Source organism: Glandiceps talaboti, chromosome 5, assembly GCF_964340395.1.
Source record: "Glandiceps talaboti chromosome 5, keGlaTala1.1, whole genome shotgun sequence".
NCBI classification, from domain to species: domain Eukaryota; kingdom Metazoa; phylum Hemichordata; class Enteropneusta; family Spengelidae; genus Glandiceps; species Glandiceps talaboti.
In genome coordinates, this window is record NC_135553.1 from 13,726,283 (window position 1) to 13,736,933 (window position 10,651).

Below are 10,651 nucleotides of genomic sequence, written 5' to 3' on the forward strand. Positions count from 1 at the left end.
GAATGACCTCTGGTGACACTTTGTATATGTCGGGCTATGTAGGAGATACTGGTTAACATTATATTTTTCATTTAGATATTTCCACATTTCAATCACATCCCCTCTTTTTCTCCTATACAACATACTTGGGATTTCCAGATGTACTAGCCGGTCCTCATAACTTAAGTCACTTAGTTCTCCAAGTTGCTTGGTGGCTCTCCTTGAAACTTTTTCAATTAAGTTAGTATCTTTAGTAAACCGAGGTGATAAAACAAGATTGGCATATTCCAAATAGGGACGTACAGGTACAATAAATAATCTTTTCAGAGAGTCATTTTTCAAGATGGGTGTAAGATGTTCTTATCAATCCAAGAATCTGGTTTTGCCTTGTTGACCTATTTTTTCAATGTACTTTGTAAATTTCAGTTCTGTATCAACGTTTACTCCAAGATCCTACTCAAGTTCATTGGTTTGTAGTGGCATTTGTAAATTGCTGCTATACATTGCGTTCGGGGTGTAGTATTGTTATGACCAAGATGCATGACTTTGCATTTCGTAGCATTGAACTTCAGCCACTTGTTAGACCAGTTTGTCAAATTATCAATACCATTCTGCAACTTAGCACGTCACCTGGGGTTGGTACTGATGTATACATTTTGATGTCATCACCAAACATTAAACAGAAACTATTGATAACAGAGTGAGGTAAGTCATTAATAAAAGAAATGAACATAATCTGACCGAGGACACTTCCCTGAGGGATACCACTTATTACTGATGCCCAGACCAATAGTGTTCCATTCAAAGAAGCTCTCTGGCGACGATTAGATAAACAGTTCTGTATCCATGAAAGTGCGTAACCATCAATGCCATACGCCTTGAGTTTGGTAACTAATCTCACATGGGGAACAATGTCAAATGGTTTTGCAAAGTCAAGATACACAATATCAGTTGAGGTGTTGGTATTAGAAGCTTGACTCTAGTGGTCAAGTGCAGCTAATAAATTTGAAGTACATGAACGACCACAAACAAAACCATGTTGATGTACTGAAAGCAAATTGTTGGTGTCCATATTCTTGATAATGTTTTCATGGGTGAGTTTTTCCATAAGCTTATAAATGACACTCTTATGACGAACTGGTCTGTAGTTGCTGGCCTCATATTTCCGACCTTTCTTAAAAACGGGAGTCACGTGTGCCTCCCTCCAGGCTTGTCAGTGAACCACTAAAATGATCTGCGGGGAACACAAATTACTCCAGCCAACTCCCCGGGAATCCTGGGATGTAGAGCATCAGGGCCAGCTGACTTACACTTAAGTTGTAACATACAGTTCCTTGGATATACCCTCTTTGCTGAAAAAATATACCAGTCAATGTGGATAGCACTGGGCGGGGTGGGAAACATTGGATAGTGGAGATATCTTAATTGGTGAAAACGCTGCTTATGAAATTGTTCAGTATTTAGGCTTTCTCATGATCATAAGTAACCATTCCATCATCGGTCTTTAAATCACTGATACTATCACGTGCTGTAATTGACTGTTTTCATCCTTGTAGAATGAGTTTGGGTTGACTTTTGTTTCTTTTGCTATATTTGTCTCTTAAAGTCCCTTATTGCTCTTCGCATGTCCATGTAGCTTTACGTTGGTTCCTTGCCATGGTGTAGAGTCTATCTCTTCCCTTGACTGTATATATTAAATGTTTTATGTTTTTCTTTCTCCTTGGTGTTATCAATACTGTTAAACTGCACTGACTTCCTATGGTTGGATGATGCTGTATACGTAGATTTGGGAATGTAGGAATCAATAGTATTGTTCCATTTTGTCCATAAAAGTATGCCATGCTTCATCTGTATCATTGCCATTAATAACTTCCTCCCATGGAAGTTGTTCTAGATGCTGACGCATTGCATAATAATGTCCTTTATCACACATAAAATTACCATATCTTCTTGTTGCATTGGATGGATAACATTTCAAGGAAAATTTGATGATTACATGATGGCTCTTACCCAATGGTGAAATAAATTCAAGGCTATTTACCATATCATCTTCATTGGTAAGGACTAAGTCCAGTATATTTGGTTGAGTGTTTGGTCTGAAATGTGTGAGTTCTTTCACATGCTGGTCGATAATGCAGTCTCTTGCTCTTTCAAGTAATAGTGATACGTTAGTGTTGGAGCCTGGTTGTACAGTACAATCATTCCAATTTATTCCTGGAGTGTTGAAATCACCAACAATCATGACATGAGTAGCAGACGTTGATGAAAATATTCTAACAAGTTGTTTTCAGATCTAGAGTTACTATTGGGAGAATGGTAAACACAACTTGATAAGAAAAGCCAGTGATGAAGCATACATCAACAGTATCTGTTTTGATACGCTGAGATGTTATGACGCCTGACTCTGCTTCTGCGTTACACTCAGAGCAATACCTATGTATAATCGATTCCTCTTTACTGATGATTGCAGACGTTTCTTCAGACAGACGTGAGCAGTCAATACATACCCATTTTTCACACTTTTCGCATTCTATTAGTCAAGTATCAGGGTGGTTAGACTCTTTATTGCAAATAAAAGCGTTAGATAAAGCCATATAAAGCGTTTGACTCTTTATATGGCGTCCCTCCCTACTGCATTGTGCAAAAGGTCAACTGATTAAATTACGAGATTATGCGCGTTCTGATTGAGGCCATAAGTAGGACATACATACATATATACAAACATACATAAGCTCTGCATATCCACTTCGTCAAGCTTTCTTGATTAAGTCAAAATGTATCTCATGAGGCGTATAAGCTCGTTAATGGTATTGCGAAGCCTGTCCGTGACAAACAGGACGGTTAGTTCGAAGGTAAGTACTTCACGAATGACACATATTTGCAATATGTCGAGGTTGCTACCAATACATAGACCAAAGCTATAAGCCAAATAGAAACAAACCGACGAGAGGGTAAGGAAGTGACTTATTGCGACAACGTGATGGACATCAATCCACATATGTAAGACACAATTCGGGACATAGTACCCTTGTTGATAGCTACCAAACTGACGCTAGACGTCAACGCATTTTACATTCATTGTGGCTGGAGAGTTCACGAGGTGCGTCACTTCCTGTATAATACATTGTCACAAGCAACGAATATGCCATGTTCACCATCGTTGTGGTATTGTTATCTTTATTGACATCTCAACAGACGGACGATTTATCTCGCATTCATTATGGCAAAGTAGCCTTAATCACCGGTTCAAGTGACACTGGGGGCATTGGCTTCGCTATAGCTAGGAGTCTGGCAAAGAGGGGATGTAGTATTATCCTAAGTGGTAGTCGAGACAGCGATAAAGTGGAATCTCTTAGGAAAGAATTAGAAGGGTAAGTGGATTTGTAGGCAAGTATTTTGGAGGTTGACTGTAATGTAGTACATGTATGTGGTTTACCGAGGTGTGTTATATTGCAACTAAATGAAGGGGTATGGGTCAGATCTTACCATTTTTCTCTGCAATATACTTTTGTTTCACATGGAGAGCTACACACTTTATCATAATTACTGAAACATGTGTAATCAAAACCAGTAACATTGAGGTCTGTAGCATAACGTTTAGGAAAACTAATGGAATGCTTCAATCAGGTACTTTTTGGATGCACTCAACAAGTACCACTTACCTCAAGATCGTAGAAAAAACACACATGCCCAAACCTGTAATTGTTATATATGGAAGGTGTATTGCGCTCCTCTGTGGCAAAAAGCGATATCTATAATATACAAGATGAGTTTTAAGGAAATATTCCAAATCTAGATAAAACCGTGTAACACATTGGTCCATGTCCCTGTAACGAGAAGTATGCTAACATTATTGACCAAAATAATTAAGTATATTTCAAAAGTGGGACGTATCTTAGTATTCGTTCAGAAAGAGCAAGCTAGCTGCATGCCTAACTTTCTCTATTTTGATAGAGTCGATTCACAACTCTTGCATTGAATTTAAAAAGAAATTGAAAAGAGATAGATATGCATTCTAAAGAATATTTTCTTAGAATCCTTTCCTTCAACATGTCTTCTCAGACAATATGAAGTTCCAGCTCATTACATCAAAGCTGATTTGAACGTTCTTGCTGCAATCAATACACTATACGACAACGTCAAGCATATATATGCTGAAGGATTGGACATACTTGTCAATAATGCAGGTAAATTATTACACCACTTTTAATACGTAACACAGACATATTTAAAGACTCTGACAAATCTTAAAGGCCCATTATACAGTCCAATTTTCAGAAATATCTTATCAGTGGAGTTATGAGGATTACATAGATTTAGGTCATTAGTTAAGGACCAACGTCGTTCTTTTGCTGTATTAAACAACCTTTTCCGCACGTAGGTTAAGATCCTAATCCAAAGTGCGCCTTTAAGTGCAGACCATGAATTCTTGAAATCATGGGGAGAATAATGATGTCATCGTGAATGTGTGATGTACCGTAATCATCTGCTTTTGTTTACATAAATTATGCTCTTTTTATACATATATCTTTTCCCCCCAAATGTGACTGAAACAATATCTCGATTTCTCCCTCCTTAAATAATTTAACTGCATGGTTGACAAAAATGGAATATTTATGAATGATATATGGATGATTTTGAACACAAAGAAAACATAATAAATTCAGAGAGGTTATCTCGTTCCTAATTATCAGGTATTCTTGGTGTTCATGCAATGGAAGAGTTCCCACTGGAAACCTGGGAAAGAGACCTTCGAGTTAATCTGACTGCTCCATTCTATCTCACTAAACTATGTTTACCAGATATGAAACGTAAAGGTAGGAGTCATTTGCATACAGTCGTCCAATCACTTTTCATTTATGTCACTTCTGGTTATATGATGCAGTCTCTCACAACCATACATGCATCTCTCCCCAGCCCTCACATTATCTGTGTGTTGTTTGATAACTATCTTGAACTGTTTATTGAAGTGTAAAATTCCATGTGTTTCGCCGTACAAACAGAGCATAGTTTTAGAACAACAGTTGCAAATGTTGCTACTTTAGAGAGAAATCGTAAACTAGGGCGATGTGTTGGAATGGAATGATACGTACAACTACCATTCGATCAGGAGCAGAGAAACAATATACACTATCGACTTATCTGCTTTCTGCCATCCTGCCTCGAACTTTACAACCTGTTGGTACGGTCGTTATATTATCTCTGGACGTAGCCAAATGATATCTGGACATACCTCTAAGTACAGATGCATGCAAACCAAAATTTCGTAGAATTGTACTTTATAAAGCATTTTACAATTTCAATTGTACTTTGCAAAGCATTTTACAATTTCAATTACCAGATCTTGTGTCGGATTCGTAGTACACAGTCATGTTTGACAACTACTTTACGTCGTGTAAAATGTTGAAATCTGAAAATTTTGACCGAGTTGTCAAACATGTGTAATGTCGCGAAAACACACACACACACACACACACACACACACACACACACACACACACACACACACACACACACACACACACACAGATGCAGTCCTTACTGTTTTGCCTTTGTTAGTTCAAAGGAAGAGGATTTTCATCGTCGTTGGGAACATAATTAAATGTTATAAACCTGATACCCCTGTCAATCGTTCTGCAGTAAGTACTTGGTAGATCTTGGATTGCTTCGAATATTCGCTTTGCATTGTAGTCTAAAACATTTATATATCACCAGTACACCTTTTAAGCAATTATATATCCACGATTTGGTCGACGCACTGTCCGTCTCAATTCAAAACTGCTCCCAATTTCTCAGTATAAAGTTACTCAACAAGTAAATTTGAATCAATCGTGTTTAATTCGTAACAAAGACCGTTGTGTGGGATGTAAAAAACCTAATGGCGCCTAACTGCAAACGTACTCTTTCTGGTTTGGTAGTGAATAAATATAGTTCTTCATACATAGGACCACTTTAGGAATGTGCATCTTTTTAAAGAAAGAAGTCGGTAGTTAATGAAAGCGAGCGATACCCATACAAGAAGAGATATAAACGCACCTCCAGACCTTTCAAGTAACCTTTACGTACTACAGAAAGGTGGCACAGTCACAGTCTAAACTACAGACATCGATCGTCTAAGACTCAAAATAATTATTTGATAATATGGGAGCAATTACAGTTAATCAATATTTATTTCAACATGTTTGCATTTATATATAGGGTGGGGAAGAATACTCAACATGAGTTCGGTGTGTGGTTCAATGGCAACTCTTCAATATGCTTCGTATTGTTCAACCAAACATGGAATAAATGGTCTAACAAAGGTTTGTTATTCTAAGTCTAGTATAATTTAATGACGTACACATCATTTATAGTCATTAATTAGTGAGTTTACCACAACGTGTTGAATTTAGTTAACGCACTTTATGTGCCATGGGTATGTGACGTTATTGTTTTGTTTTGGTTTGGTTTGTTTATAGGGGTGTGTGCATGAATATAGCAGTAACAGTTATTGATGATGCTAATTTCGATCATGAATTGTCCACAACAAGTGCTACAAGTCGTGATTTTCTAGTAGCCAACTTCTGCAACTTTAGGCAAAACTCCTGTTAATAGTTTGATATCGGGATATACAAAATTCTTTTGTGTGCCGACCAGAATTCGATTTAAATAATAATACATGCCAGCGAGGGCAATATCACAATTTAGTGCATGCACAAGGGTTGGCACTCTTTACCAAAATTTTGGTAAAAAGTGCCAGCCCGAGGACAGGCACTAATTGTGATATTGTCCGAGCGCATGTGTTATTAATTTTATTACACTGTACACTTGGTCCAGTCATTCACATAGCTACTCTTCATTCATCATCACTCGTATTCGATAGAAGAAACTATTCTCTTTGATGATGCATTTCGAAATTGAACTTACATATAAGCATCTAATATGGACGTGGCCTGCATTATTTGTAGGAGATCGAGTGTCCCCACAGCTAATCTGTAATTATATTTATTAACATTTCTGCAAGAAATAAGCTTTTGTATCTCCCTTTGTCACCTCCTTTTGTCACCTAGTTACTTTGTCACCTCAAACGCGGAACACTGGAAAACATGTGCATAAGTGAAGCGCAACAGTCGAAATAACTTCAGCGCGCAATAGTGCCGGGCATTAGTCTTTGCATGCGTGGGCAATAGTCTATTTAAAGAAGATCATGTGATTCGATTCTGACCAATGACAGCTTGTGTAAGAATGTCGAGGTGTAATAACGAATAATCTACACTTACTCCCAGGGTATGAGAGCATCAGTAGACATCTATTACCCTCAGGGCTGTTATGTAGCAACAATTTCCCGGGGCTGGAAGTTAAGGGAAACAGTTGTTACATATATATAGTGAGGGGTATACTAATGCTCGAATAAGGCCTGGAAATAATTGTTTTATAATACATCATATTCACAGGAATATATTATTTTCATAGGCACAGCAAATCGCAAATCGCCGATAGACTTCTGTGCGTTGTCAAAGGCCCATAACATAGAACATGGATAGTGCCCACTCCATGCAAAATGAGGTCACTATGGCTCATTGTAACACACCTACCACACTGACTTTCTTTGTTCCGATTCACGAATACGTGGTCATGTGGAATGTAGAGTTTTTGCCCTGTTGACTGCCAATGACGTTTGCTGGTCAATACTTCTAGCGCTGTTGCCTGTTTGGCCAGCAGCACTAGCAGCTGTTGACTGATGATGCCATGTACGTGCATGCGTATATGCTTTCAAATCAAACGAACGTGGCGTCTTCTTAATGTTGGTTCATGTTTTCTTTTACAAATTTCTGAAGCCAAACTTGCCATCCTTGTGCCAGAAAAGGATTGGGAATAAACACAATTGCGAATTCGTAATTATTAAAGAACTTCTGTTTTCCATGTTCCTGTGTTGTTTTCTGAACTATTGTAACTGTCGTCTTGTGTTAACCGTACGTGCAGAACACTGTACTGAGAGAGTGAGAATGTAGTATAGGTGTGTTACAAAACACATGTTCACTGATCATGTTCGTGCAACATACGTCAGTTTCCCTCGTGCCTGTGGGTCAACCCAACACAGACATTTTCCTTTGAGGCTTCGCCCTCAAAAGTTTGTGTTTGGGTGACCTACAAACTGACGTGTGCTGGTGTCCTCGCCATCAGTCAACATGTGTATACTAAACCATACCATGTGAGAGGCGATCTAAGCCAAGCACTGAAGGTTGCCTGAAAACGATGTGTTATACTACCGGATAGGAATAGCACAGAAAGTAATAGAGTCGAGGGTACAGAATGGCAAAAGTACCGTTTGAAAATATTAGTTTCACTTAAATGCTTCATCTTACCTCTTTTAACAAATGATAATATTTTTGTAGTAATTTGACATTTTTTCTCCGACAATAACAATTGTATTTCAACAACGAGCGTCAGTTCACAAAATATAACTACTTCATCCCATTTTACTAATATCTTCTTTCCATGAGATAGACATATATTTCTTTTCTTCCCACAGGTGGCTGCACTTGAAACCCTTGGCAGTGGAGTGACTTGTAATTCCATAGCTCCTGCTTTGGCAGAAACTGCAAGTGAGTAATAGTAGCGCCCTCGGATCGGTGAAGGCAAATTGCAACTTGAATGATTTAGAGAGGCATCACATAACATAGCCTTTACAATTATGGAACTAGTTTAGCATCATGGATAATTGAAAATGAATGGAAATAGAGTATAAGTGTACATTATTTGTAATATTTCCAACCTTCATCCAAAAAATATTTCATCCAATGTATTTATAGGTTTATGTTCAACAAGGAAAATCCATGAATGTGCATCTTAGGCGTCAGCAAACATTGACAATACCAAAATACGCTTTACCACTTTTAGTATAGTGTAGTTTAGAATTTCGTGTGTTATTTACTTATTTGACTCACTGATTCAGAAATATGTTTATTTACCAGCTGCAGCAATCGTTTTATAGCAGTTGTCTTTAGAAGTAAACCAAATATTTGAATGGATAATATACTTTTTGGTGGGTACATCCAAAAACGTGGAGATATGATCGTTGTATACATGACTAACCCTGGCAATGCTCTATAGATATTTAAAGACTCTCAAGTGCAAAAATCAACATAACCACCATTCTATATCAGAAGTTTTTTAATGTTTAAAGTTGTAATGCCAATGGACAAAATGATTAGACGCGACTTGTCTTAACTCAGTGACTTATTGTTTGGAAGCAGGGGACAATCATCCAATTATTTTAATGCATCTTCTTATTTATATGAACTAACTTTGGTTTATTTAATTTTTTGATAGTGGTTCGAGAAGTGATCAAAACAAGGGCTGCAAAATGGGGTGTATCTTTAGAAGAAGCAAAGGTAGCAACTATTAAAATAACTTCATATAAATAGATTGTGTTGTAGAGACTTTTATCATGGCATATTTTGAAGAAATATTGATACGTTGACTGTGTGTTACGTAATAGTATAGATTGCTCCCCTTGGATGATAACACCACATATGTCCAAATGGAGATGCATAAAGGTCAAGTCAAGGTAAACATGTGTTCAAATTACTATTTCACAATATTGACTGAGTTTTTAAACCACTAGAACACTACATTCCTCATTTCTATTTGTTTTGGTCAGTGCCAGGAAGAGAACGTAAGAATGGGATTTTGGAGCAACAATGAGTGTATTCCCTTAATAAACTCCCAATGGTGATTCAAAAGAGTCCAGCTAGACTGCCTGTCACACGATTGTCATGAAATTAAAGTAGACAAATTATGATGGAAAGTTAACACATTTCCCATCACAATTACCACTGATTATTGTCTGCGAATTCATCATTCACTTATGTATAAAAAGATATTGGTAAAAATGTATAACGTTTACAAGAAGACATCATAAATTTCAAAAAATTACTTATAAAACAGAAATGCCTATTTAATTGTTCCTTTTCACTGTGTCTGTGATGATCTGTGATAGTTTCTTATTTGATGTTTCACGAAACTTGAGAAGATAGAAACGATCAGGGTATTCAATATAAAATAAGCTGAAGAATGGTATTCAATGTTTAAAGATTAGACATGACATTAAATTTGTGTTCTAACCATTACGTATTAAAAGGTACCTATTTTTTTCTCTTTTTTATTCAAGAAAAGGACACTGGCGACGTTTAACCCTTCTGATCAACTGATTGAACTTGATCAGGTAAGATAACCCTCTTGTGGAGTTGCCTTACAGCTGAAATGTAACAATGAAAACTGTACGCGTCAAATGTCAAATCCCATGGAGATCACTTTAGCATAAAACAGTTCCCTTCTTTTCCACAGGTTCCTATTTAGCACAACATTTGTTTTGTAGTATTCACTTCCGGTTAAGAGGCAGAAACTGTGTTCACTACACAACAATCAATATAGTGAGTTTGCATGTTGTGTATTAATGTCACCAAGAGTACTTTATACTTGAAAGGTAAAGTTCTCCAGGGTTGGGTGTCCATGATGTACCGATCAAAAAGAAATTGCAGTGTTTGTGTCTATTAAATGGCATCTTTGTGAATATAATATGATGAATTTGTACTCTCCTGTCTTCACAGATTGGCGAGATGTCAGCGTTTCTCTGTTCACCTGCAGCTGACCAGATGACCGGTTCGGTTTATTATATAAATGCGGGGTT